Below are 27,327 nucleotides of genomic sequence, written 5' to 3'. Positions count from 1 at the left end.
GGGGGCGGGCCCTGGGCGGCCGCGGGCTCCCCGTCCGGCCTTCCCGCTCTCCTCGTCCTCGTGCGGGCCGCGCAGGAGAAGCCCCGCGCGCGAGGACCTCGTTTGATCAGGAAGAGTAGCTCCTCGCCCGCCCTTGGGCGGCACGCGGGCCCGTGTTAAACCAGTGCCGCGCCCCTGGGGGGCGGGCCCGACGCTCGGCCGCCCTTCCCGCTCCGACCTGCGTGACATACGCACGCACACACACACACACACACACACACACACACGTGAAGGGAAAGGAAGCAGGTCATTCCCTCTCGAAGCACTCTGGGCTTGAACTCGGCACCTGGCACAGCCGCTGCCGCCCGCTCCCCCCCCGGGATCCCAACGCACCGGGACGTCCCCGAGTCCTCCCACAGCCCCGGCCCTCACCGCGGTCCTGCCCGACCGCAGCCCGCCAGGGGCAGCCCCGCCCGGGCCCCGTCTCTGCTCGGCCGACGCAGCACCGGAGCCCGGGTGGCCGCGTGCGCCTTCCAGCTCCGACGGACGCCCGGCCCCTCGGCCGGGAGCCACAGAGCCGTTCCGATTCTGCAGAAGCCCGTTAGGTCTTGGCACCTGATAAACGCGGCTCCTTGTCGTTACAATCAGCACCTGCTGTGCGCGGGGCCCAGCCGGCGGGGAGGGCGGCCCAGCCCCGAGATGAATCGGAGGGAGATGATGACAGGCAGCTGCTCTCCATGGAAACGGCCGTGCGCGGCCGCACACCGCCCTCCCCACCCCCAGGAGCGCAGGCCCGCGCGGAGCCCGAGGTCGGAGCCTCCTGCTCGGTCTCACGGACTTGGGCTTCCGAACCTTGGAAGACTGCGACACAGTCACGTCCCTGACGGTGTCCCCGTCCCCTTCCCCACGATGGCCAAACAGGCCTCAGGCGGGCAAACGGCTCCACACTGGTGCCAACCTGGCCACGGGCCTGCTGGTCACCAGGGCTCAGCCGCCCCGGGAACTCACGCGGGTGCGTGTTGTGAGCAGGGGGCCGGTTGCGGTTTTCTCTGTCATCGTCTCTGTGTCCCCAGTGCTGCCGTGTGACACGCTGACCCTGAAGGGCACTGTCTGCGGGGCCTCAGACAGGACCCCCGATCTGCCGTTGGCGAGTCGTTCGGGGTGCAGGGGGGGTTTGGTCCCGGGAATGGAGCACAGGGCTCCCGGCGACGGGACGCGGGACCCGGGGAGGCTGGCCTGTGTCGCCGTCCTCACGAGACCCTCGGGCCGTGGTCCCAGGGGGCGGGCATGTGCAGGAGCGCGGTGCCCACCGGCACCCACGGGGCTCTCCAGTGCTGGCCTCTCACCCTGCGCCCCCCCCCCACTGGGAAGTCTGCCCCGAGGGCCCCGTCCTCGCCTCGGCGCCACCCGAGGGGCCCGGCTGCCCGTCCGGACCCTCTCCCTCCCGGAGACGGGCGTTTCCTCTGGAAGAGCAAGTTCATTACCGAGCCATCTGGTAATCAGAAATGGCAGAAAATGGAGTTGGGCATCTCCCGCATTAATTATGCAGCAGGGGCGTATGGCTGGGGTGGGGGGGGCTCCGACGGGCCAGCGAGCGGGGGAGCAAGGGTGCGGTCCCCCAGCCCGGGGTCGCCGTGGGCGGTGCCGACCCCTGGCCTCGGTGTGCTCGCCCCGGGCGGAGGGTGCTGACGGGACGTCCAGGGGGAGTCGGAGAGGTCGAGGAATTGGGTGGCTCTGGGGGGCCGGTCCCTGGGAGCCCTTCTGGGCTCCCCCACCCCCCGCCTGGCACCCAAGACGCTTCGCTTCCAGCCCGACCCCTTCTTCCCGCTGCACCCTGGACGGAGATGCGTCTGTTCCCCCAAACGAGCCTTCCCCTTCCCGAGCGGCGGGCCGACCCCACCTGCCGGGCCGGGCCAGTGGGCGCAGGGGCTGCACCCCGCGAGGCGGAGGGACAGCGGTGCGGGCAGGTGGGCGGTCCTTCCTCTCACCCGCCCATCTCCCACGGGCGAGTGCGCACAGGTGTGTGCACACAGAGGCACACACGCCCCTCTGAGCGCCTTTCTGCTTGTTCCTGGACGCGGTCACCCCTGCCCTTCACCCTGTCCCGTCCGCCTGACTGTGGACGGGATGAAGCAGAGAGCGGTGGTTTCCTTTACCCCCGGAGAGCAGGTGTCGGTTACCTCTGGGCGGGCTTCCTGAGAGCTAACCTCAGCCGTGGTTCCCTGCTGCCCTCCCGGTGCTCCCTGGGTGTGGGGGTGCCCCCGGGTGTGGGGGTACTCCCTGGGTGTGGGGGTGCCCCTGGGTGTGGGGGCAGTTCCCCGGGTGTGGGGGGCACTCCCCGAGCTGCCCCCGTGGCGGCACCGGCACAGGCTCCCGGTGGCACTCAGGCTCGGTCCCCGTGGCGGCCGCGTGTTCGGTTTCCGGGGTGACATCATCGCTGTGAAACCCCAGGGGGCCGCACTCGATCGCTCCGAGCTGCAGGGCCCTCGGCGGCATCCCCGGGGAGATGCCCCCCCTACCAGGCATCTGGTCCCCGGTCCAGGCCCAGCCCCAAGTCTCCGTGGGGTGCTCCCGGTGGCCCCGGTGGCCCCAGACCTCGGGCGGGCACCCGGGACCCTCTCCCCGCTCTGCAGGGAAGTCCAGAGTCCAGTTCAGAATTTTCCCTGGGACGACGGCAGCTCCCACCCGCCCTTGAACACCGCCCCAGAGCGGCTCGAGGACCGAGGAGGGAGACGCAGGCGGCGTCCTCGCACGGAGTCAGGAGACATCTGCCCGCCTGAAACACAATCTAGAGGGGAGGCTGCCAAGGACAGGGAAGGTCAGCCGGGGGCCCGCGGGGGCCGCCCCCTCCCTCAGGGACAGTGCCGCCGCTCGTGTGTGGCGAGGGCCGGCGGCCAGCGACCCCGGGTGCAGGCGGCATCAGGTCTCAAGGAGCACCGAGGGACTGTGCAGTGAACCAGACTTGTAGAAAAGGAAAACCCGTCTGTCCCTCGGTCCGTCCGTCCGTGTGTGTGGGCGGGTCTCCCTAGAGGGAAACTGCGCCCCGGAGTGGCCGGCCTCCATGCCGCCGCTGTCAGGGCCGGACCTGCGTGTGGCCTTGGGGACAGACCGGCCCAGACAGCCCTGGACGCCAGAGGGTCCCGTCCACTCACATGTCCACCTCGGGCGTCCTGCCTCCGGCAGCGGCCTCCCGCGGCGCGTGGGCAGAAGTGTCCTCGACCGGTGGAAAACCCCGGCACCAAGGCCGCGGACGTCACGGCCGAGCGGCGCTGGGGCCACACGGGCCGGTGCGGACGTTAAAGCTTCACGGGGCGGCTTGCCTCCCCAGACAGGAGCACAGACGCCACGCAGGGGAGCCTGGGAGGGACGCAGGGGTGCGGCCACCGGGCCCAGGCGGCCGGCCTGCGGGGGCGGGGCGGGGGGAGGGTCGGCACGGCGGCCCCGCAACCCAGCAGGCGCACCTCGGGCCCCAAGCACGGCCGGTCTGAGTGACGTCCGCACTCGAGGACCCGGCGGCGTCGCCCCCAGCAGCCCAGGCGCGAGCGGCCGCCTGCCATCCGCGGGTGCAGGGGTGGAGAGCGGACCTGCGCCTGGGTCTGTGGCCGCCCGGACGCACGGGGAGCGGGTCCTGGCTCACGTCCTCGCTGGTCCCTGGAGCCGGACGCACCTGGAGCGGCCTCTGAACCAGGCGCGCCCTTGCCCGAGCCACAGCCCCGCTGCTCCCCGGCGCGGCCCCCGGCGCCTGCAGTGCCCCCCCTTCTCCTGAGTGACACCCGTCTCACACCTCAGAGCAGCTCCAGCCTCGCCCACCCCCGCACCACGCCCCCCCACGCCCCTCAGCCACGTCCTCGTCTCTCCTCCGGAACTCCTCCTCCTCCTCCTCTGTCCGACGTCGGGCCCCGAGTTCCTCAGGCTGGAAGCCGTGACTCCTCGCAGGGGTGGCACACTCCTCGGGCGTCCTCTCCGGTGTGCCGTGAACAACGCCCGGAGTGGGGCCGGGCGGGGCGTGGGGCCCCGCAGCTGCCCGTTACTGACGGGTGGACGCGCTCATGGGGGCGGGCGGCGCGCAGGGCGGCAGGCGGCGTGCGCCCTGGCCGGCCTGGGCTGACCGCGCGCGCGCGTGGCTGCTCCTCGAGGCCGAGCGGCCCGTGCTGCGGGCGCCTGTCCCAAGTGGCCGCAGCGTGTCCGTGAGCGACGTCGGGACGCGCAGGTTCACACACGGGGGGTGGGGGGGGTAAGCGGCTGGAAACCCGAGTGCGGGCGGATCAGGATTCGCTGCGGGAGCGAAAGCGGAGCTGGGTCTGGCGGGAGGCTCCGTCCGCCCCGGGCAGCGGCGTCCGGCGGGAGCCGTCGCGCCGCCACGCCCCCTCCGTCCTCGGGGTCGGGGACCTTTCTCCCTGAGTCCCGCCGCCTGGCGGCGTCACCCACGGGGAGACGGGCTGCTTTCCCAACCGCGGCGCCCGTCTTGGCCGGAGAAAGCGGCGGAGGGCCGCCTGCCGGGGAGGGCGGAACCGGGGCGCGACGGACAGGACCGCCTGACGCGGATCGCCCTCCCCACGCCCGTCCCCTGTGCCCGGCCGCCCAGGCCGCCCACCGCGTCTCCCAGCGACGCCTGAGAGGCTGAGAAGAGGGCTTTTTAAGAAAGAATTATAAAAAATAAAGGTTTTCTTGTATTACGAAGAGGGAAAGGTTTGCGTGCAATCGGCACAGTTGCGCCCAAAGCCTGAGGTTTCCCGGAGGTTCTCGTCCCTTGGCCCCTGAACTCCCAAGTGCCCCAAGTGCCCCTTCTCCAGCGGGGTCTCCCCTGGGCTCGGAAAGATCGCGGAGCCCGAGGCCGGGGAGGACGTGTCTGAGGCACGAACACGCCCGATGGCGCCCGTGGGGGAGGGCGCGGCCCTGGGGAGCAGGCCGCTCAGTCGCAGCTTTTCCAGAGGGAGGTAACGACTCAGGAGCCGTCGGGTTTCTACGCAGTCTCCGCCTCCGGGCCTGGGCGCAGCTGTTAGCCTCGAGCGGTAGCGGCTGCCTCCGTGGGGTGGCGCTGCCCTCTCCGACTCCCCGGCTGCAGTCGCAGGGCCCCCAGACCCCGGTGTGGGCGGAGGGACTGCAGCAGCTTCCGTCCCCTGGTTACGCCCCCTGGGGCCTCAGCCGCGCCTGCCCCACCTCCGGGCCTGCGGGCGGCTCGGTGAAGCCGCCTGGGGTGGGCGCAGCGGCTGGATGTTCCTCCGCCTCTAGCCGCCGGGCTGGTTCATCCTCCGACGCTCCCTGGACCCCCTGGTCACTCGACACCACGCCCCCAGTGTCTCCCGCTGTGGGGGTTTGACTGTGGCACCCCTCCCGGTGGGACCCCCCACGGGTGTGTCAGTGGTGGGGGCCTCTATCCGACGGAGTTCTGTGTACTGTGCTCCTGGGGGGGGCGTTTCTCAGTCACCCCCTGTTGGACCCGGCCTCCCTCCCACCCTCGTCACCCATGGGCCCTGGGAGCCTGCGTGGGTCTCCTCTGCCCCCTCCAGATGAGGCCGGTCCACCAGGCTGCCCAAGTCCCATCTCCGAGCCTCCTGCCTCCCCTTCCCTCTCAGCGCTGGGAACAAGGGCCCCCCTACCCCGTGCAGTGCAGGGGGGGGCCCTCCCCCTCCCCCTCCCGGCTGGAGGGGAGGCAGCGTGGGCACAGAAGGAGGCTCCACCTCAGCCTGGGTTTCGGCTCTCGTCTCTGCTCCGTAAACCCAGGATGGCAGGTGGGTCCCTGCAGGTGCAGCAGCCACAAGCCCCCCAAGAGGGTGTCCCCGCATGGCCACGTCCTCGGCCCTTCCTTCCCTCGCCGCCCACGCGGAGGCGGCCCCTTCTCTGTCACAGCAGTCACCACGCTCACCGGAGCTGGTCCCGTGTCCTGCCCTCCTGCCCGCCCCCTGCACAAGGACCAGGGCCTCCCTTCCGTCCACGCGGAGCGGAAGCCAGGACAGCGTCGGGCACCCAGTCAACCCCAACGAAGAGCTGGACACGCGAAGTGAGTCTGTCTACGCCGCCGTCTGTTGAGCAGGTGCCAGCGACTCCACTCGGGGGCGGCTCCTCCTGCGTCCCCGACACCCAGCGCCCGAGGCGGCCCCTCAGCCCCCTGGGTGGTGCGCACCCGCCGGCTTCTCCTCCCAGCGTCCGTCCTAAGTGGGCCTCAGCGCGGGTGACGAGGAGACACATCCGTCACCGAGCCCCCGGATGGTGACGAGCAGCCACTTAGGGCGCTAAGCCCTCCATTTTCGGATCTCGGGATTCATTGCGCCGGAGGGTCATTAAATACGTCCCATAACCATATTTTACCGTGACGGAAGGTGCCCGCGGGCTCCCCCGGGATCTCCGGGGAAGAATCGAGGCGTTAATGCAGAGTGAGCGGGGAGAGCCGCTTCCTCCATCCCGCCCGGAGTTAACCCCGTCTGCGCTCCGGGGAGGGGGGGCCGCCGGGCGGGTGTGCCGTGCAGGGGACCAGGAGCCCGCTGCCCTCCCCATCGAGGAGACAGGGAGACAGAGGACCCGCCCTCTGCTGCCACTGACGCGGGGAGGGTGGGGACGTCGAAGAAGGGGCAGCCGATCGCCGGGTGGGGGTCCGTCTCGCTCAGGCCTCGTCGTGCGTTCACACGCGTCCTTCCCAGGGACCCCGGCCAAGCACACAGCCGGGCCGTCTGCTCGCCTGCTCCCTGGGGTCCTCCTGGCTCAGCCCCGCGGGCCACCTGCCAAGCCCTCCCGTCCTGCGGACGTGCCTGCGAGGGGCTGACCGTGCCCGCCCCCCCAGAGAGGAGACGGGACCCGAGATCAGCGAGAGTCCCCCTCAAGGAAGACGGTGGCCGACCCTCGGGACAGGGCGGGGCCCGGATCGAGTCTTAGGCCCGAGAACAGGCTAAAAGGGGGAGGCGCAACTCCCGAGAAGAAACGCTGTTTCTCTTTATTAAAATAATCCGCAGAAATCGCTGACCTTACCCGCACGGGAACAGGCTCTGTGGGTAACTGGTCCTGGCAAACACTCTAGCGGGCAGCCGGTGGGGTCCCGGCCCTGCGCCCGCCAGATAAACAGAGGTGAGGAGACACCACCCTGTGCGGTCGGGGGTGTCGGGGGTCGAGGAGACAGCGCCCCGCCTCTGTCCCCGCCGCCGGGCTCAGCAGAAGGACATGCCCTTCCAGCCCGGAGGAGGGCTGGTCTCCAGCCAAGGTCGTGGGATCTGTTTCTTTACTGAGTCAGTTCGCAGAAATGCGAAAATAGAACATTGATTAATGCCAAATCCGGCCGCACGCCGCCGTCCTGCAGAACAACCCACACCTAGGCGCCCTTCAGAACGCGGCGGCCGCCCAGACAAACGAAGGCCCCTCTGAAGACCCTTGTGTCCCTCACGCCCGACGCCCCGCGGTGGCGGAGGGAGTCGCACAGACGCGCCGCACACCTGGGCGCAGGGTGCCAGTGGCAGCGGTGGCAGCAAACACCTGCGGAGAGCAGTGTGCGGAGGGATGCCGCCCGATTGCCATAGCGATCGCCATAGCAACCCAGGTATTGCCTGCAGGCCCTGCGGCTCACAGGTGGGGGGACAGGAGCTGGGAGGAGCTCAGGCACGCTCCCCCAGTTGCAGACCAGGACATGGGGGTGCCGGATCGGAACCCAGACGCCGGCTGGCACGCCCCTGGTCTCAGCCACTGCTGGGCCTCGGCCTGGTGTTAAACACCGCCAGCGACGTCATAGGGGTGCCTACGGATTCTTGACCCCGTCACGCACGGTGGTCGGTTTCCTCCTGGAGAGTCGTAAGGCACAGGGTGTCGACGACGCCTTTAAGGAGCTGGGCGGGAGAGTCCTCCCTCCCCGAGGACGGAGGCGGACTCTACTGTCGTTTTCACTGCTCCCGGACGAATTTGCCTTTTCGGTTCTCTTCCATCTGCTGTTAACACTTTCATGGATGGGGGACCCCTTCGAACGACACATTCCCTTTTAAATCAAAGAGCAAAGGGGTACAGGAGGGCTGGTGCAGGGGACGGCCGCCGCCTGGTCTGCGTGTCCCGGGTCCCTGAGGCAGGCTGCGCGGGGGTTGGCGCCTGAGACACGGTCCGAGGACCCTGCGTTCCGGGACAGCGGCCCGAGTCTGGCCACCGTCTCCTTCAGGAAAGCCCCTCCAAACCCCCTCGCCCAGTCCTGGTCGCTGAGCAGAGACGCAGAGGGGTAAAGAGACTTTTCCTGAGCACTTCGGGGTAAAAACTTTAGTTGGCTAGTTAGAGCTTTTACTGTCCTCCATTACAGGTCCCCGAACTATTTCAGTCACTATTTCGAAATCTTCATAAATACAAAAGGATGCGGTCCCAGCTGGTGTGGCTCAGTGGATTGAGCACCGGCCTGCAAACCAGAGGGTGGGGGGTTCGATTCCCACTCAGGGCACAGGCCTGGGTTGTGGGCCAGGTCCCCAGCAGGGGGCGCACAAGAGGCAGCCACACACTGATGTTTCTCTCCCTTTCTTTCTCCCTCCCTTCCCCTCTCTCTAAAGATAAGCAAATAAAATCTTTAGAAAAAGAAAAAAGAAATATAAGAGGGTGTGATCATCTTCTGTGCGAATCAAATTCAGTAGAAAACGTCCCTCTTTTCCGCAGCTGTGACTCGGAGACGCAGCCCGCATCCGCCGAACGGCGGCTCCTCCAGACGGACGCTGCTTGGCGCCGCAAGCCGCCCGAGCTGTAAACCCTTCAACAAACCGGTTTTTATCAGAGAGAATGTCAAGTACTCTAAGTCACAGAGGTGCCGGCATTTTCTCGAAATTCCTTAAATAGTTAAAATCGCCCCAGACTTAGTGAGACGTCTGGCACCGGGGAAATCGCCTCCCACACTATCCGTGAGAACCGGGCCACTCGGACCGCAACCTCGAGGACAGGGCAGCGCAGCGGGGCACTCCCGGGTGGCCCCGGAGCCTGCTGGGAGCGCCCACGGGCCCGAGCGCGGCTTCCCGGCCTCCGGCCCCCGCGGATCGCTGTTCTGCACCATCCACCGTGCCGCCACTGCTGCTGACGGTGCCGTTTCCCGGGCCAAGAGGTCCATTTAGCGGGCGCTGAGAGGCCGCTGCGCCCGGCCTGCGAGGGCGGCGGGGCCGGGAGGGGGCTCAGGTTGCAGGCGGCGCTGCCCGGCCGGGCCCACTCTGGGCGGGCGGCCCACACAGCGGGGACCCCTGAGAATTGACCCCGTGTCAACCGGAGGCGGCGCAGGTGCGGCCGCGGGAGAACTCACTCGCCTCTGGGAGACCTCAGCGGCTTGACCTTGCTCCTGAGCGCGTGAACGCCAGCGCGCCTGGACACTCCGCCCCCGTGCGTGCCTCTGGCTGGCTTAGGGCGCAGCAGCTTAAGGAGAGGGGCCCCCATCTCGTGGATACGCCCCCAAAGAAGTGTGTCGCCTGCCCAAGGCGGTTCACACCTGCACGTTCACCCGCGCGGACCCCCACCCCCGGGTGCAGGCTGTTTGCACGCAGGGGCCAGAGCGGCCTGGCGGGGCAGAGCGCGGCCCCCGCTGCTGGCTGGGAGGCGGCCCGGCCCCAGAGCGGGCGGTCAGGGGCCGCCCGGGCACCGGGGGCGAGTGAAACGAGAAAGACGGACGCGGGGCGCTCTCGTTTACGTGTGGACTCTTTACAGAAAAGAAGGTCCCCCGCGTGGGGGCGGACGGCGGTTGCCAGGAGCTGGGGGCGGGGCGACAGGGCGCAGCGGGAAAACGGGCGGAGGAGTCCAGAGCGCTGGGCGCAGCGGGGCGGCCGCGGTGAGCCGCGCAGTGTGGGTGCCGGGCGTCTGCGGAGAGAGTCGCCGCCAGGGGTCCCCGCCTCCCACACGCAGACACGCGCACAGGTAACAGCAGGGGAGGGCAGGTTAATTAGCTTCGCTTAGTAATCACGTCACTGTGTGTGTTAAATCATGTCACACACCACACACACACACACACACACACACTGCGATTAAAGAGTAAAATATAGCGGGTGTGGCTGGGGTGGCTCAGGGAATTGAGCACCAGCCTGTGAACCAAAGAGTCACCGGTTCGATTCCCAGTCGGGGCACAGGCCTGGGTTGTGGGCCAGGTCTCCAGTAGGGGGCGCGAGAGAGGCAACCACACACGGATGTTTCTTTCATTCCTTCCTCCCTCCCTTCTCCTCTCTCTAAAAATAAATAAGTAAAATCTTTTTAAAAAATATAATACTGTCCTGAACTTCAAAAAAAAAAATAATTCAGGCACACCAGGCCTATTTTAAAATCCTTGCCTTTCCATGTACATATGAAACCTCATGCCGTAGAATTTTATTCCATGTATTTCCACCTGTGTGGCCCTGTTACCAATATTGTTGGCCTGCGAGAATTAAAAATAAATGGGCGGCACTGAAAGGGCTCAGCACGGAGCCCTGGCCCCCGTTCCCGAAGCCCAGCGGGGCTGCCGGCGCAGAGGGAGGGCGGCGTCTGTCTGAGCCGCAGAGAAGCCGCCGCCGCCGCCGCCGCCGAGCGCGTGGCGGACAGGCCCTACAACCAGACGCACGCGGTCAAGCGCGCGCAGAAAAGTCACTTAAAAAGGTTTCGACCGTTCCTCGGGCACCTCTGGCAAACAGCACGCCGCCCCCCCACTGTGAACTGCGGCGGCGGTTTCCAAAGGGCGGGCAGAAGGACACCCAGAGAGGCCCCAGAACCACGGAATGACCCGTTCTCGGTATTTCCGACGCCCCCGCGGCCCCTGGCGGGCGGGGAGAGACCGCCCTCGGGAAGCGCCAGGATCTGGGGTCGGCCCCGCACGGCCCGCACTGAAGCCAAGCCAGTGAGGAGACGGCGCCTCCGACGAGGGAGCCCGCCAGCCCCGGGCGAGGAGGGGTGCGGGCTGCGGCGTCCGGGGCGGGACGGGGGTCCTCTCGGTGTCGGTGGGGAGATCAGCCCCTCGACACACCCGTCCTCTTGCCGTTTGCCCCCCAAGGGGCAGCGAGCGCCCCACGCGGAGGCTGTGAGAGCACCGGTGGGGGTGGAAGACCGGACCCGGTGGAGTCTGCGGCCGCTGCATGTAATGGTTTCGGGGGGGCCCCCTCAAGCCCACGGGGCTTGCTCAACGTCCGACACCTGGGGGTCCCGGGAAACCAGTGCCACGAGGTCGAGAAGACCTTCAAGATCACGAAGAGCTCGCGGGGCGGGGGGGCGGGTCCTGAGCGGAAGGGCTCTCCCGCTCTGCCTGCGAGCCACAGTGAAATCTGCCTGTTCCTCAGGTGCCCTGACACCGTTTCCATGGAAACTCTCCTCGGGCGTCGTTTCCTTGGGTTCCGTTAGGGCCCGCTGTCCCCCCACCCCGGTGCCGACCTGGGATGGGGGTGGGGGAAGCGGCCGTGCTCCAGGGGCGGGGCTGAACTTCCCACTCGAGCACACGGGACAGAGATGGCCCCCGGGGCCACGGTGGGGGGGCGGCGGGAAGGACCCCGGGAAAGCCTGCCGTGTGCCCTCCGGGGGCGAGGGCAAGGTCACCGGGGCGAGGGAGCGGGGTGCGCGCGCCTGTGTGACAAAGGGGAGGGGGGCTCAGGGGACACTCGGCCCATCGGGAGGCAGGACTCAGGTCCCTGAGCCAGAGTCGGGGGTGGGGGTGTGAGGCAGCAGGGCCAGGACGCTGGGAAGGACGGTCTTCTCCAGGGAGCTGACGAGGTCGTGGGGTGTCCCATCGTCCTTCTGATGGACACCGTGAGGGGCGCTCAGACGGGGCGGGGGAGGGGGTACCCGGTCCCTGGTTCCTCGTTTGTAATGACAGAGGGCCGGGCCGCGCGTCTACTGAAGCCAGGAGAGAGTGGACTAGGGGTCCCTCTGCGCGGCAGCCGGAGGCGGGTGTCGGAGACCGGGAGCAGGCGCGGTGCTGGGTCGCCGGGACGCCCTCGATGGGCAGGGCGCTGACCTCCCCTCCTGCACAGGAGCCCTGCGGGTCCCTCCCCAGCACTGGCCCCCGGCCCTGACCGGCACGGCCAATCCAAGCAGGACTAGAACCCCATCTGAAAGCGCACGCGCGAGTCGGCCGTTTCCCGGTGCCCTCGGGTCCGCAGCCACATTCGGCGTCTGGACCGGCCTCCCCGTGGCTGCCCACGGCCGGGGGACACATGCAGGCCTCCCCGTCTTCGTGCAGTGGACTCGGGGTGTCAATCACGAGAGGCCCCAAACGCACAGGAAACGAGAGAGAAGGACGAGAGTGCGGAAACCCCTCGGAGCTGCGCCTGAGAAAACATCTCCCTGTTTCCCGCGCAGTTTGTCTGCGCGGCCACCTCTGCGCTTTCCGACCCGGTGGCAGCTTGCCCCCGACGACTCCTGAGTGCGTCTCGGGGCCACCTAACGCCGTGAACAGTGGCTCCCTGGCCCTGCCTGGCCCCCGCTCATGCGCGGCTGGCCGGGCACCCCTGTGGGCGTTTGTGGCCGGCCTGGACCGCTTGGGTTGGGGTGCAGGCACCGCTGGGTCCCTTTGGTGGCCGGTGCCAGCTCTTCTCCAGGACGGGCGCCCCTCATTCCTGCAGCGGCGAAACAACACGGTGAGTCCGTTTCCAAAGACCAGGCACTGCCCCTGCCTCTGATGAGCTGTCTGGCTTCCGCCACAGCTGTCATCCGGCCACTGACACGCAGCAGCGGACCCGTGGGGGCCTGCGTTTGTCACCCGACTGATGGGGTCCCGGGGGGGGGGTAGGAGTCCGCAGGGCCAGAGGAGCAGAGCCCTGTTCCCCTGGGGAGACGCCCCCCGAGGGGGTGAGAGCTGGCTGTGGGCTCCCCTGAAGCCCGAGGCGGCCCCTCCCGGTGGCTGAGAGACCACGCAGGGTCCCGGAACGCCAGCCCCCGGCGGGACAGGCACAGCCAGAGGGCCCGGGGGGGTCAGGGTGGCGAGCACCCTTCAGCAGAGCTTCTCAGAAACCGGCATAAATTTAGGAATTGACGAAGTAATACTGTAACAGTCATTCAACGCGTTGACTTAAGTAATGTATTAATCATTAGTATTAAATATACAATAATTATGAAATCGTCATTATTCTAGCTTAATAACCTTAAAATCAATGCAAATTACATTAATTTCATACTCAAAATTGATAACAGGCTAATTTGGAAATGAATTAGCATGCATTCAGAAATTGAGCATAAATATGCAGAACGGCGAGGGTTTTGTACGAGACGAAGGAAGTTTTTCAGTTCAAGTGTTTACTGACGGCCAGATCTCCTCGGTTCTCAGGTGAAAGTCTGCATTTTTCTGGCTTCCTTCCCGTCTGAGCCACAGGATCCTCCCGGAGTGAAAGGGGCTTCAGGTTTGACCAAATCACAGGCACCCTTTCCGGCGAGAGACCGAATCGGAGGAGACACCCAGTCGTCCCGGCGTCAGAGGGTCCCACTGTGGTCTGTGGAGTCAGAGAGCCCGTCGGAGTCCCGGCAAACTGTCGCAGGGGGGTCGGCGAGGGGGCTCAGAGTGCACCGGGCAGGCAGACACTGGGACGGCCGGGCCATCGTCCTGCGGGGCTCGGGTCGGAGCCCAGCGTCCACGGTCTTCCTGGTGCAGGCCCTGCAGTGCCGCGGCGTCTCCAGGGGTGGCGGCCAGGACCGTGCGACCTCGGTGGCGGTGTCCTGAGCACCGTCCCCTGTACGACACTCGAGTGGCGGTCGTGTGTCATGTTCTGCAGCAGCGTTGCATGGGGGGGGAGGGGGAGGGGGGCGTTCACCACACACACATGGCCCCTGCGTCTTCGGAAGCACATGTCCATCCGGTGAGAGATGCGTCCTTCCAAATCTGCATCATTCATAACTCCCACTGACCTTGAGCTTGACCTTGGCTTTGAGACTGGGCCAGGGGTTTTCCAAGTCCCACTGGCCAGATACCAGGGGGCCTGCCATCCGTCCGGGGTGAGAGCAGGGTGGGCTGGACGGGCCTGGGCCAGTGTCCTGTGCCGGGGGCCCTCCCAGTGCGGAGAGGCAAGAGGCGGGCCTTTCGTGCTGGTTTGCCTGGTCAGCGAGAGGCCCACCGGGAGCTCGGTTTCCATGCCCACGTCTTTAACCTCGACGTGTCCGAGGGACACGCGTCGGTCCCCAGCTGACCCTGGAGGACAGCAGCTCAGTGTCTGGACACACGAGTCCTGGCCTTGCACCTGCCACAGACCCACTGCCGCTGACCGCCGGTGTCCGTCCGTGTGGCCTGGCCCGGCCCATACCGGGAAACCCCAGGCCCCTCTCTGACCTCTGTGCGTGGAGGTTTATCGGTGACCCAGTTTCGGCGACACTTACTCCCCCCCCAGTGCCCCCCACGTCCGTGCTGTGTTCCAGGGCCAGCACCAGCTCCCTCTGGTGCCAGGATACATGTGCGAGCACGCAGGGACATCCGTGCAGAGCCGTGGGGGGGGGGTGGGGAGCGGTCACTGTGAGTCGCAGCCGGGGAGGGGGACGGCCGTCGTGCCGGGAACAAGCAGGCCGCGGGGACAGACACTCGGTCCCCCCAGCAGCCGACCCTGGCCCGGACCCCAGGAGGTGCCATCAAGGGTCCATCCTCAGCCCGTCCGGCACGTGGAGGCGGTGCTGCTGGGCGACCAGCCGGGCGAGGGGAGTGGAACCTTGTCCCCCCCACCGTCAGTCAAGGTCAGCGGAAGGACGGCCCCGGGTGACGGTCACCACTGGCAACACTCGGCCTGCTGGACGCCCGGCTATCGGGAGCCGCCGGAGCCCAGAGGCCTTCCTTGGAGTTGGGTTTGGGAGCCCTCGGCAGCCTCCCGGAGGGGTGCAGTTCCGCCACCGACCAGAGGGGCGCCCCTGGCTGAGGGCCCTTCTCTCCCCCGCCCGTCTCTTCCTTTGAAAACGCCCCCGGGAGACGCCCGGCCCGGCCGAGTCCGGGACCAGAGCAGCGGGAGCAGCCGGCTCCGCACAGGCCGCGGCCTCACCGGGCGCACAGGCGGCACCGGGCCCCGGCCGGGCCTCCCCCCTGTCCCCTCCCCGGGACAGACGCAGGCGTGCGTGCGTGCGTGCGTGCGTCCCGTGTGACTGACTGCGTGCGTGCGTCCCCCCATGTGGCGGACTGCGTGCCGGGCCTTTCCGGACCGCGCTCTCTCGGCTGCGGCCCGCTTGCACGCCCAGAGCGTTGCAGGACAGGACACAGGGCGCTTCTGTGTTTGAAAAGATTTAATATAAAGGCCTGCATGTTGAGACTTGCTCGGCGCCGCCTCTGAGTGCAGCCGGGGACGCGGGGCCGGCCGGCGACCGGGGCCGGGGATTTTCCCTCCCCTCCCGCGCCCGCCCCCCGCGCCTGCAGCTCCTCGCCGTTCCCTGCCCTCTCCCGTGGCCTTCCAACGCCGGCGCGCGGCTCCCCGAACGGAGGCCCCTCACCTATTAAACACTTTTTAATCACCTGAGCATACCAAGGCGGTCGCAGAGCGGCCGCCACGGCCCCCAGATGGCCGCGTTGGCGTTGGCGTTGGCGGGGCGCAGCAGGGCCGGGCGGGGCGGGGCGGGGGCGGGGGCGGGGGTGTTGTTTGCGCCGTCTCCGAGCCCTCAGAACCCGTGGAAATACCCTTTGGTTCCGCGAGCAGTTAAGACCCTATCTCTGCCCCAGATCATCATCACAGGAGAGAGGAGTAATTTCGGGGAGGCGATTAGCAGCACGCCGAAACATCCTTATTAACGTCTCTTCTTTTGTGGTCCATCTTTTATCGGGGCCCGTCGGCAGCCGGCATCTGGCCCGGCTGCCAGCGCGCGGCGGTGGTAATAACACGGTGCGCCCCGCGCGCACCCTTTCATCCCGGCAGCCCAGAGCGCTCTCCAAACATTAATTAATTAAGCTCCCACAACACCCTTTGAGGTGCACTCCCCGGCTCGGTGCAAGACGGTTCAAGTGGGTCTTGCTCCTGGGCTCAGGCCTGGAGGAAGGGGGCGCGTCCCCCCACACTCCAGAGAGCCAGCCTCCCCTGCAGTGTCGGGTCCCGTCGCTGGGCCGGCCGGGCTCTTTCTCCACCCTCCTCCTTGCTTGCTTGCCCTGACGGGGAGCTCATCTTCGGGTGGGGGGAGGACGAGATGGGGGCTGATGCTGGGAACGTGGGCTGTGTGAGAGTCCCGGTAGCACCGAGGTCGCAGGAGAGGGCAAGTGTGACGTGTCACGGTCCCATGGCCTCACCGTGGGGGAATCGAATGGGGGGGTACAGAAAACCCGCATGTCCACGCGTTCCGGGCTCCCTGCCGCCCGCTGTGCGCCGGGCCGGGAAGGCCCACGCCCTGAGCAGGAGGGACGGGCTCTCTCTCGGCCGCCTCTTCTCCTGCCTCCTCGAGTGTGAACCACACGCACCGAGGGCGACAGCGAGAGACACCCCCTCGGGCCGTGTGGCCTCGGAGACAGTGGAGGGGGAGGCGGCTGCAGCCCCAGGAGGGGCCTCTGACGCTCGGGTCCACCCGCTTCTCCCACAGCCTCTGGGCTTCGAGTCTGTCTGTCTGTCTGTCTGTAGGAGCCAAACGGTGGGTGAGCGCCAGGGCTGCCGTCCTTGCCTGTGACGGCCGACACCGGCATCTGTGCGGCTCCCGGGACCCACCCGTGGACGCAGAGGCCCCGCAGGGCACGGCTCTTCCCCCGAGGGGCTGGTGTGAGTGTGTGACAGAGAGGGCCTGAGTGTGCCCGTGAGACATGAGTGTGTTTCAGTGGGACTCTGTGGGAGTGTGTGTGTGTGCGTGCCCGGAATCTGGCTGCCCGGCAGCCCGGGCCGGCGTGGGGCAGGCTGGGAGACCCTCCTTCCGCAAATGCTGGGCGGGGCGGGGCGTCTCTCTGCCCCGGCGACCAGACCCGGCGACGGCCCACCTGACCCCGGCCTTGGCCTGGTCCTGGAGACCCTGCGTCTGCTTCCGGGCCGCCTTCCCGAGGAGCCTCTCCGTGGGCAGACCGGCAGTCCCCAGCTCGGCCGGGAGGTCCCAGACCTCGGGAGAGCCTGGGAGAGTTGGACGCCCACACCGTCCCCGAGCGCGGCTGTGACTTAGGGGCCTTGTAGGCGGGGCCCGGCCTCCCGTCAGAGCTGGGAGCTCCGCCCGGCTCGGGGCCTGCAGGTGGGAACTCCGAAAACGTCCCATTTTCAGCCTCAGCTCTGGCTTCAGGCGTTTTCTTCACACCCAAGAGGAGCTGCGTCACCTGCTGGTTTGCCCTGTGCGGACTCGGGGTGGAGCCACCAGCGCCGGGAACCCGGGTCCCGGCCCCGGGACGGAGGCTGCGTGTGCGTCCCGTGCTCTCCCAGGCGTCCTTGCGGCCTGCCCCGCTGTGGGATCCTGGTGTGCGCTGTCCTCCGTGGTCTAGGGGTCATCCTCTAACCACGTCCGCCCAGCACGGCCTCGTGGCCCCGGGTCTCAGTGTGCTGGGTGGCCTTTCCTGAAACCAGCCAGGGCATGGGTGGCCCTTCCAGCCGGGCTGTTCCCCACGTGCACCCCCCCGCCCCCAGAAACTCCGGGGTGGACCACAGAAAGTAGAAAGTGCCCTAAATGGACCACAGCTTCCTGCAGCCCCGTACCACCCCGAGTGGGGACAGAGCCTGCCTGCCTGGTGCTGGGTGCGGTGGGGGGGGGGGCAGGCCAGGTGCTCCTGAGCCACGGGGGCCTGAGCTCTGGGGCCTGGGGTCTCAGTTGTCAGCGGTCAGCGCCGGGCGGACGAAAGCACTGGACATCAGGGAGCCTGGGTGTCGGTGTTGGCGTTGCCCGTGACCTAACCCTCTGGAGCCAATTTCATACTTTCCCCTGAGACCCAGTCTCCTCGCGTATGGAACAGGAGCTGAGAATGATCTGCAGCCTTACCTGTGTGTGGTACTTACGTGTGGTGATGTCCAAATTAAAGGGTGGGTTGTTGTTGTTTTTTTTAAGAATTCTGAAGGCGGCCTGAAGAGACTCCCACTTTCCCTTGCGGTTTTTAGGTAACGGCACCGCGTTCTCCGAGTTTGGCACCGGGATCACCCACAGCGCCGGGTGGCGAAGGGAGGAGCCGCGTGTTGGACGCGTTTGCACCCGTCATCAACAAGCTTCCGTGCTAGAGCAAGTCGGGGACGTGCGGAGATGCCAGTGGTTCTCTAGTGGGCTTCAGTACCCACTAGAGAAGTGGGCTTTTCCGGGGGCCTCGGTCCGGGCCGCCTCGCTTCCCCTCCCCTCCGGCCCTGAGACGCACTCATGCCCGGGGAAGGCGGGTACCACCTTCTGCTGCAGAACGTCCCGCCCCGCCCCGTCCCGTCCCCGGGCGTGTCCCCCGCTGGCTGACAGGAGCTGGCGGGGGCCCTGCCCTCCCTCGGTCCCCTCGGCCCCCTCAGTGCCGCGGCCACTGCCTGCCTGGCTCCGCGTCTGGGCCCCAGGGGGGTGCATGGCGGCTCCCTCTGGTTTTCCCTGTGCTTGGCTAGTGACACCTGGTGTCGAGCTTTCTTCCCTCGGGTTCCTGTGCCACCTGCCCGGCCCCACTGGGGAGGTGTCTGGTCAGACCCTTCGCCCCGTCTGGCAAGAGATGAGGTGAGGGGAGACACCGTCACCAAGGGGGGCGCTGCCCACAGACTGTGTGTCCATCGGATGGGTTTGCAGATGCCCTCGCCCCCTTGGCCGCTGCCCCTGGTCTTTTCTAGGGCCGCGTTTCAGGGAGCAGGTGCTGGCGACCGCCACGGACCCCCGCTGTTGTCTGACTCGGCGTTTCTTCACTTCCCTCAGCGAGCTCTCTTTCCCCAAGGCCGGGACCCTATGGAGTGCTGAGTCCTCACTGCAAGGGTGTTATTGAGTATCATTTAAAAAATTTAACTGCTTAGCCCTGGCTGGTGCAGCTCAGTGGATTGAGAGCCAGACTGAGAACCAAATGGTCACGGGTTCAATTCCCAGTCAGGGCACATGCCTGGGTTGCGGACCAGGTCCCCAGTAGGGGGCGCTCGAGAGGCAACTGCACATGGATGTTTCTCTCCCTCTCTTTCTGCCTCCCTTCCCTTCTGTCTAAAAGTAAATAAAAATCTTAAAAAAAATGCTTTAAAAAATCTAATGGTGACAAGTTCCTGACAAAAAAGTGAAAAATGCAGGAAGAACTTGCACGGGCACTAGAAACCCTCTTTCCTGTAACTCGCGGGTGGACACGTACGCCCAGGGCCGAGTTGAAATGAAAGGGGAGGGTCTATTTTTATATAGTTTCTTTTTCATGCTTTTAGTTGTTCAAAATTGTTTCTCAACGGATGCGTCTTTTTTTAAATGAGAAAAGCAGCGTGAAGGACAGCCAGACTCACTGAGCCACCGTGAGCAGAGACCCTGCGGGTGTGAGCCCGCCGGCGCCCTGCAGTGCACCTGCACCTCGAGTCCAGGCGCGGGAGCCTCCCGGTCACTGGGGGCGCGTGCCCGGCAGCAGGACCCGTGTCCCCTGGCCTCCGGCCTCGCCCTGGGCAGCGGCCCTTCCCAGGGCCACGCCTTTGCGTTTCTGCTCTTTTTCTTGGTGTTTTTGCTGCTGGAGCGGCCGCAGGTGCCGTGCTGAGGTGCCGCTCAGACTTGGCAGGTAGCAGAGGCGGTGAGGTGCCGCCGGAGAAATCCGTGCGTGTCCGGTGGGATTCGCTCGGTGTCCGTGACTGGCGTCTTTCACCGAGCGAATGCGGACACAGTTCCAGGTGGATCGGCGGTGGAAACCCGGCCCTGTGCCTCCCGGGGCTGCAGCCCTGCACTCGGCGCCGGTATAGAGCCCGGCGTCTGTGGGTGGCCAGGCCCAGCCGTCCGCAGTTTCGGTTTGACAGCGGGAGTCCCTGGGGCCCTGTGGGCAGCAGTGGACGACCTCGCCCAGCGCAGCCCCCAGGCCGAGTCCCTGCCCCGTGCGAGTGTCCTCCGTCCTGTCCGAGCGCCTGACCCCTCCAGGACGCGGCTGCCCGTCAGGCTCTGCGCCGGGCGCCTCGTTTCTCTGCGGCCCCGCCCACCGTGACTCGCCTGCAGCCCGGAGTGTCGACCCCTCCCCGACGTGTCCTCGGACCCTGGGCTGGCGTCCCGCGCTCCCCGAGTGCCCCGGGGACTGGGCCGTGTGGGTCCCCGTGGGCTGGGACGCCCTCTCCGACCGCTGGGGCCCAGCGGGGGGGTGGCCGCCGCCCCTGGGTTCACAGAGACGTGGAGGTGAAAGCAGTGGTGGAGCAGAATGGAACTCCTGCCCAGCGAGGGCTCCTGGTGGAAGCGGCCGGAGCGTTGCTCCCCCCGACCCCCCCTCCCCCCCGGGCCAGCAAGCCTGTCCCCGCCTCCTGCGACTCCGCGGTGGCGAGGTCAGCTCGGCTGACCTGCCCTCCGCCGACGCCTGGCCCCTCGTCGGGACCCGGCAGGGGCCTCTCGCCCGTGTTCAGACCAGCGGCTCCGCGGCGGGGCGAGGCTCTCAGCATTCGGGGACCAGAGGAGGGGTGGCCCTTGGCTCCCTGAGCTGCACCCCCGTCAGGGTGTGTGCGTCCAGATGCCGGGCTGTCCAGTGGGCCGTCAGGCCGCCAGCCCCCATCTCGGCCGAGGGTCCCGGTCCTGCCACATCCAGTGTCCCGTCGGAGGCCCTCGGGGCTCACAGTGCCTGAAGCTTCCTCGTCAGTCAGCTGACGGCAGAGGATTCCCTTGGGACGAGGAGGAGTCCAGACCGTCCCAGCCCAGGGATGGGGGTTCGGGGCAGAGAGCCCCCAGAGCTGCCCTGCCCGTGGAGGTCCGGGCCAGGGGCCGGAGCCTCTGGCCTGGAGGGAGGGGCGCTGTGAGAAGGACGGAGCCAGACCCAGGAGCTGTCTCAGCAGAGGCGGCGGGGGAAACGGAGCCCAGACCGCTCACCTATTGGGGGTCAGGAGGGGCGTTTGCCTGAGCTGGAAGGTCGGGGGTCAGCACAGCTGCCCACAGGGAGGGAGGCCTGGGGCCGCAGACCCAGGGAGGGCGAGGGCAGGGGCGTCTGGGGCTTGGAAAACCGGGAGAACCCTCACGCCTCCTTGGAAACACCGTCCGCATGCCCCCGCGGGACCGGGGTCGGGCCGTGCCTCGACAGGTCCGGCGGCAGCGCCCGCCACGTGCCCGGGAAGTGCCCTGCACGCCGTCCGTCCGTCCAGCCCGCGTCTGCGGGGTCCACAGTGTCCCGGGCAGCCCCCCTGCCTCCCTCCCTCCGCGTGTGTGGACACACATTGAGTTGTTTATCGCTGCTGCTGCGTTCGCTTTACCATCCTCCCCAGCCATCCCCTCAATCCCAGAGCAGGACGAGTTTAACCCTGCCAGGGTGAGTGACAGGGGAAACCGTGCCGAAACCCCAGCTTCCCCAACAATGGGATCGCTTGTTCTCACGTCCCCGAGCCAGGAAGAGGCAAGGACTGATTCAAACCACGGCTGATTGCTGCGGACATTTAATAACGGGCGGGCGGGCAGGCCGGCACTGCTCCCGGGGGCCCTCGGTGTCCCTGAGACCGGGCGGCGGCCGCACAGCCCCGCCCGGGGCCCCCGCCGGCCACAGGAGGCTTTTCTCCCCGGCTCGGGGCTGCCCTCCCAGTCCCCCCAGCAGCTCCGCGCCCATCAGAGTGTCTTCAGCTATTTCTTCAATTTGCTTCTTGCTTTCAAGACGGTAAAGAGCGCTTTCAGGCCCGGTTTCCGGGGGACGGTGTGAAAAGTGGCGTCCCCGCCACGTTGACCGAAGGGATTGTGGCGCGAAGCTGCCTGTTTACCTGTCTGTCTGTGTGCCGGGCGCGGGGGGGCCCCGGGGGCGGGGGCCGGGCGCCCACTCCAACCAGCTTTCATCACCATGCTCCCCCCGCGGGTGGGGGTCCATCCCCAGTCCAGGGAGGCCCCTGTATTTTTCTTTAGCTTTTGTTTGCTCAGGGGAGGTTCGGGGCTTATGTGAAAAGTGGCACCTACGCCGGGAGGAGCTGCTGGAGCCGCGAGCGCGGCCTCTGAAGAGGCCGGTCAGCTTTGAGGCTTTGCTCTAATTGCTGGTCCCTAATCCCGCGCCGCGGCGGCCCTTTCTACCGCCGACCGGGCCGCGGGACGGGCCCCCGTGTTTTCACAAGGCACCTCGGGGGCGGGGCCGCAGGGGCACAGGCTGCTCCGCTGCTCCGGCCGGCCACCCTCCCGTCTGGGACCGGCCCGGTTACCGGGGCGGCCCACGCACGGGGCGACGCCCCAGTCCTTGTTGAAGGACCTGGCAGGGGCGTTCTCGGGGACCAGGGCCGATGTGACCGCGGCTGTGGAGATGGGGGCCGGCCCCGGAGACCGGCGGCTGCCCCCAGGCCCCGGGAGGAGCCTGGGCCCCAGAGCCGGGACTCGGGGTGCCAGCTGTGGGGCCTGGAGCATGCCCCCCCGTGTCTGTGGTCTGTGCGGTTTCTCTCGGCCCCCTCCCTCGTGGGCCTTGCTCCCTGTGTCCCCAGCCTCCATGTTTGGACACCCTCGGGCGGAGGCTGTCCCCGACCCCGTCCGTGACCCCCCAGGACGTGCGAGGCGCCCACGGTGGCCTCTTCCTCGGGGGCCACGCTGAACTCCTGATGCCGCGGGTTCTGGGAGTGTCGCCTCCAGGCCACGGGGGACCCTCCAGGAACAGCCGCCACTCCCCTCCTGGGCCCCCCCAAACCTCTGTTTTCAGACCCTCGTGCCTGGCGCCCAGGAGCCACCTGGCTGGGCTTTCTCTCCACGTGGGGCTCCCGCCCGGCCCCTCCCGCGGGCAGGAGGAGGAGGAGGAAGAGGAGCCGGTGCCTGCGCCAGGCGGCTAACTCCCTCCATTGTGTCTCCTCCACTGTGTCCCTGGGACCTCGGCGGCAGGGCAGGGCCCGGCTGAGCAGAGCCTCCTGTGCTTCTCCCTCCGACGGGGAGACGCGCTTTGTCTCCGATGCTCTGAAAGGGCCCGAGATCAAAGTCCCCGCACACCTGTGCCAACATCGCCTTCAATGGCGGCTGGCCGTCTCTGGGGTGTTCGCTCCGTGCAGGTGCTTCCCGGCCCCGGGCCGGATCCCAGCGAGGGCCGGAGCGAGCTGGGGGGCGGGGCACACATCTCCGGAGGCCGCGGCCGGGCCCCACACGCCCCTCGGTCGGCAGTGGACCGAGCCGCTCGGAGGCACGCACACGCAGAGGGAAGCGAGTGTGTCGGTCCACGTGTTTCCCATGACAGACACGTGTGGGCCCAGGCGTCGCCCTGCGGTTCTCTTTCCGGGTCAGTCGGAGAGAAAGCCGACCCCCAGACCCTGGCGTCCCCCGTGGGCCGTGGGAGGAGGGGTCCGGCCAGTTGTCAGGCCAAACGCATAAAGGCCGGCTGGTCGGTCGGCCCATACGGGGCCGGATGTCCATGTTGGGGCCTGAACTCCCCCAGAACACGAGCTCACAGCCTCCGCCCCGGCGGGGAGAGCTACCGTGTCTACGTGTTCACGTCTCCGCTGGCCTCTCACTGATCGTCCGTGTCCTTCACCCCCGGCTCTGCACGGCGGTGCGGGTGGGCACAGCTCCCCGGGCAAGCTCCCCCCTCGGGCCCCAGGCGCCGGCACCCGCCTCCTGTCCCCTCCGGGCGTGAGGCAGCCGCCGTCCCGCGGGCACTGGGGTCGCTGCCCACAGCGGCCAGCTGCCCAGCCACAGCCCGCGGCCTGCCGTGGACCTCGACTTCCGCCCCACAGGCCGGGGGTCCCTGGCGTGGACGAGAGAGTTTTGCGACGGGGCTCCGCCCGGGACAGCGGGCAGTGAGCCGCAGAGGACACGGCTCCTGCGTCTGTCCGAGCCTCAGGCGGCGTCTTCCCTGGAGGCCAAGGTCGCGCCGCCCTCCCAGGCGCCCGAGACAACCAGAGACAGCCCTTGCACACTGCCTGGGGGGGGGGGTCGCTGGGGAGAAAGCGGGTGGCGGGGTTTTCGGTCTGTGCCCTGGAGAGAGAGGCGCTTTCTCCCCAGAAACCGTGTCCGTGCGGCTTCCCGCCAGAGCCGGTGCAGCCCGGCCGGTCAGCAAACAGGGAGCTCAGGCCGCCGGGGCGCCTCCCGGCGGACCCACGGCCGCACTGTGCGCTGGCGACCTTCACGACGCCGGGCGCCTCTCCCCCGGCCCCCGCGTCGTCCTCCCAGCAGCTCTGCCCCAGGTTTCCGGGCAGGGGTGGGGGGTGCGGAGTCCGGCTCAGGGCTCACCGCGGCCCCGGGGCGCAGCGAGAGCGTCCAGTGGGGTTGGGGGAACGAATGGGGGCATCGGGCAGCTGGCGGGGGGGGGGCCCGAGGGGACGTGCCCGCACCCCGTCTCGGGGCTGCCCTCACACGGGCCCGCCCCCCACCCCTGGAGGGGCAGAGACCCTCGCTAGCGATGCCGCCACCCGGAGGTGTGGCTCCGGGCTGAGCCACAGAGGCGCCTGCAGAAGGGGCCCCTGGCCCCGGGGGCCTGTTCAGGTCCCCTTGCTTCACGTTCCGGGGTCAAGTCACGGCACAGAGACGTGTCCTCCCCCCCCCACCCCGAGAAGCAAGCCCCTTCCTGCTCTTTCCCATCAGTCCGTGGGCGGCGCCCTGGGGAAGGGGGGTTCCACGGCAGGCCCCGCCTGCCCGGCTGCTCCCCAGAGGCCGGCCAGCGCCCCCGGGGTGCTGGGCCTCCCAGGGGTGGCCGTCCGCCCAGGGACCCTCCTGGCCTCTCAGGGCTGCAGTTCTGCTGGAGGCCGGCTCTGGGCGGCAGGGGCCGCTGGACAGAGTCCACCGTTTCCTCCCCAAAGTGGCAGAAAACAGGGGTTCTGACCTTGCAGAGCAAAGGGCGTCGGTGGGGGGAACAAAGAGAGAAACCTGTGAACGCTGGGAAGGCGGCCCGGCCGCTCAGGTGCCCGGCGAGGACTCCGGAGCTCGCAGGCCTGACGGACAGACAATCGGGGTCCCCTTCGGCCAGGCGTCAGGAAGGGGCCCCGTTTCCCGGGGTGGCTGCTTCCAGAACAGGGGCCGCCACACGGCCCGCTCCGCGTCCGGCCGCCCCGCCTCCGTGCCTCGCCGCTGGTCTGGAAGTAAATTGTGCTGATGCCCCGACAGGAGAGGAGTCCTCCGTCACCCCCCGGAGCTCCTCACCATCGCCCTGTGATTGCCCTCGGCCTGTCGCCCGAGGGGCTGCCCTTCCTCCGGGGGGGGGGGTTACTGGCCCCCGGCCGGGTTCCCCTGGGGAATAAGGGGGCTTCCCACTTTCTTCTCGAAACCTCTGTTCCCTCCCAGACTCTCAGTGTCCGCAGGTCGGCGACGCCCCCCCCCACCCCCGCCCCGTGTCTCTGCCCACGTTCCCTGAGGCCAGGCTGGACGCTCGCACCGCGGGAAGGGAGGAGGCCTCTGAGGGTGGTCCCGCGGCGTCTCCTGCAGGCCCTCGGGCCGAGCAGTCCTCCTCGGGGTGGGGGGGGGATGCTGAGACCCCCAGCAGGCGGGGCTTCTGGTCTGGGCGGCTGCCTGTCTCCTGCCTGGGTACAGGGGAGGGTCAGGGGGAGGGAGGAAGAGGCCCGACGCCCTTTGGGAACCGGGAAGCTCTGCCTGGATGTGTGCTCCCCATTCTCAGTGGGGGTGACTGCCTCTGTGTGCACATGTGTGTGCGTGTGCACCCGTGTGTGTGGGTGTGCACGCCGGCGTTTCTCCAGAGACAGCGCAGCACCTCGTCCGGTTCTCGGGGGGGCTGTGGCCCCACATAGCCGGCCAGCTGGCCACCTGAACAGATCAGTGGAACCCGTCACCGACGCAAACGTCCTGGTCCGGTCTGGGCGTGTCCCCGATGCTCCGGACCGGCGGTGGGGGGGCAGGGGCAGGTGTAGTGGGACGGGGTTGGCTCCCACCTCGGGGGGCGGGCGTTTTCATCCGGGTCTTCCTCGTACCCGCCAGGGACTCTGTGAGGCTCACTGGCCGGGCCCCAGCCCTCGGGGTCGCGTGGCCGCCACCTTCTCGGCGCCCTTGCGTTTCCTCGGCAGCCCCGTCCCCTGTGACTGCTGCCGTGAGCTTCCGATAAAAACCCGGAAAAAATCCATTTCTTAAAAGGAAACCGCACACCAAGAGCCCTGGCCGGGTGGCTCAGCGGGTTGCAGCGTCGTCTCCGACACCAGAAGGTTGCGGGTTTGATTCCCTGGTCAGGGCACATCCCTGGGCTGAGGGTTCGATCCCCACTCAGGGCGTGTATGGGAGGCAGCCGATCGACCTTTCTTTCTCTCTTTCCCCCCCGTCGCTTTCTAAAACTGACAAGTATGTTTAAAACAGCAACAGCAGCAGCAGCAGCAGCAACAAGGCTCTTTCGAGGCGTCGCCGACCTGTAAACCCTGCGCACGTTTCATGAACATAATCCGAGGGGCTTGGGATGCGAGTCCGGCGGAGAAGGCCGGCGTGCGGCGATGCCGCAAACCCACCGTCCCTCCAAGCTTCCCTCCTTCCTGTCTCTACCACGAGCACCTTTCTGTGACGGGAGCACCCACCCCCAGACCTCCCCCCGAGTCCCGGTGTGAGAGGTCGGCTGCGGCCGCCGCGCTGCGGGCGGGAGACCCCTGGGGCCGGTCGGTCCCGGAGCCTCATTCCCGGGGCGGCTGGCGGCCGTGGGGCCCTCAGGACAGGGGGCCAGTGAGGCGCTCAGGGGAGAGGGAAGCACGCCCTGCCCTCACGAGGGGCCCAGCCGCCGCTGGCCTCCGGGGAGGGGACTCCGGCCAGCAGCCCAGGTCCGGCCAGAAACGTGCCCCAGAGGTGGCGTGCACAGGCATGGGGGGCGACACTTGGGCCAGTCGGCCCCGGGGGCGCTGTGGGGGCAGGTTAGCCGGGAGGGGGGACCGGGGCCCCCAAAGTGTGTCGTCGGGGCTGAGAGGTGGCAGGCGAAGGTGGAAAGCACGCGGATCCTGGTTGGAGGGCGCCCGGGCAACTCCGACTGCGGGGCCTCGGCCGTGTGTGCAGGACGGAAACTCCGGCTTCGTCCCCCGGACTGCGAGTGACAGAGCCTGGGACAGAGCCTGGGACCGGGGACCAGGGACCGGGGACCGGGTCGTCCCCGTGGAGCTCCGGAGAGCAGGCCCCATTCTCACGCCGAGGTGGTGGTGCCGCCGTGGGGGTTCCTGACGCGTCGGCGGACCCTCGGGAGAGGAGGTGCATGTGGACGGCCGTTCTCCGCTCGCTCGGCGCTGGGAGCAGAGACCTTGCGCCCTCGGCCTCCCCGGTGGGTCTGGGTCGGCGCTGCAGGCGGGCGGGCCGGCGGCCTGTCCCGTGCCGGGTGCGGGCACCTCGCCCTCCGTCCGTTTCCCATTCTTCGGCTCACACGGACCTCTGCCGTCCGCACGGTCAGGGGACCCCAGCTCCCGGCACCCGCTGAGCTCCACCCAGAGGTGGTCCTGGGGCCGGCGGGCAGGTGGGGGGGGGAGCGCCGTGGCCTCCTGGCCAGGCCGTGCCCCAGGCCTGCAGCCGCTGTCCCATCCCGTCCCGTCCTTCCTGTCGGTGGACGCCCTGCTGAGGTTTTAC

Source organism: Phyllostomus hastatus, unplaced genomic scaffold, assembly GCF_019186645.2.
Source record: "Phyllostomus hastatus isolate PE091 unplaced genomic scaffold, TTU_PhHast_1.1 phas_contig_244, whole genome shotgun sequence".
In the NCBI taxonomy this organism is placed as follows: Eukaryota; Metazoa; Chordata; class Mammalia; order Chiroptera; family Phyllostomidae; genus Phyllostomus; species Phyllostomus hastatus.
The sequence above is the reverse complement of the archived record's forward strand: the minus strand, read 5'-3'. Positions refer to the sequence as shown.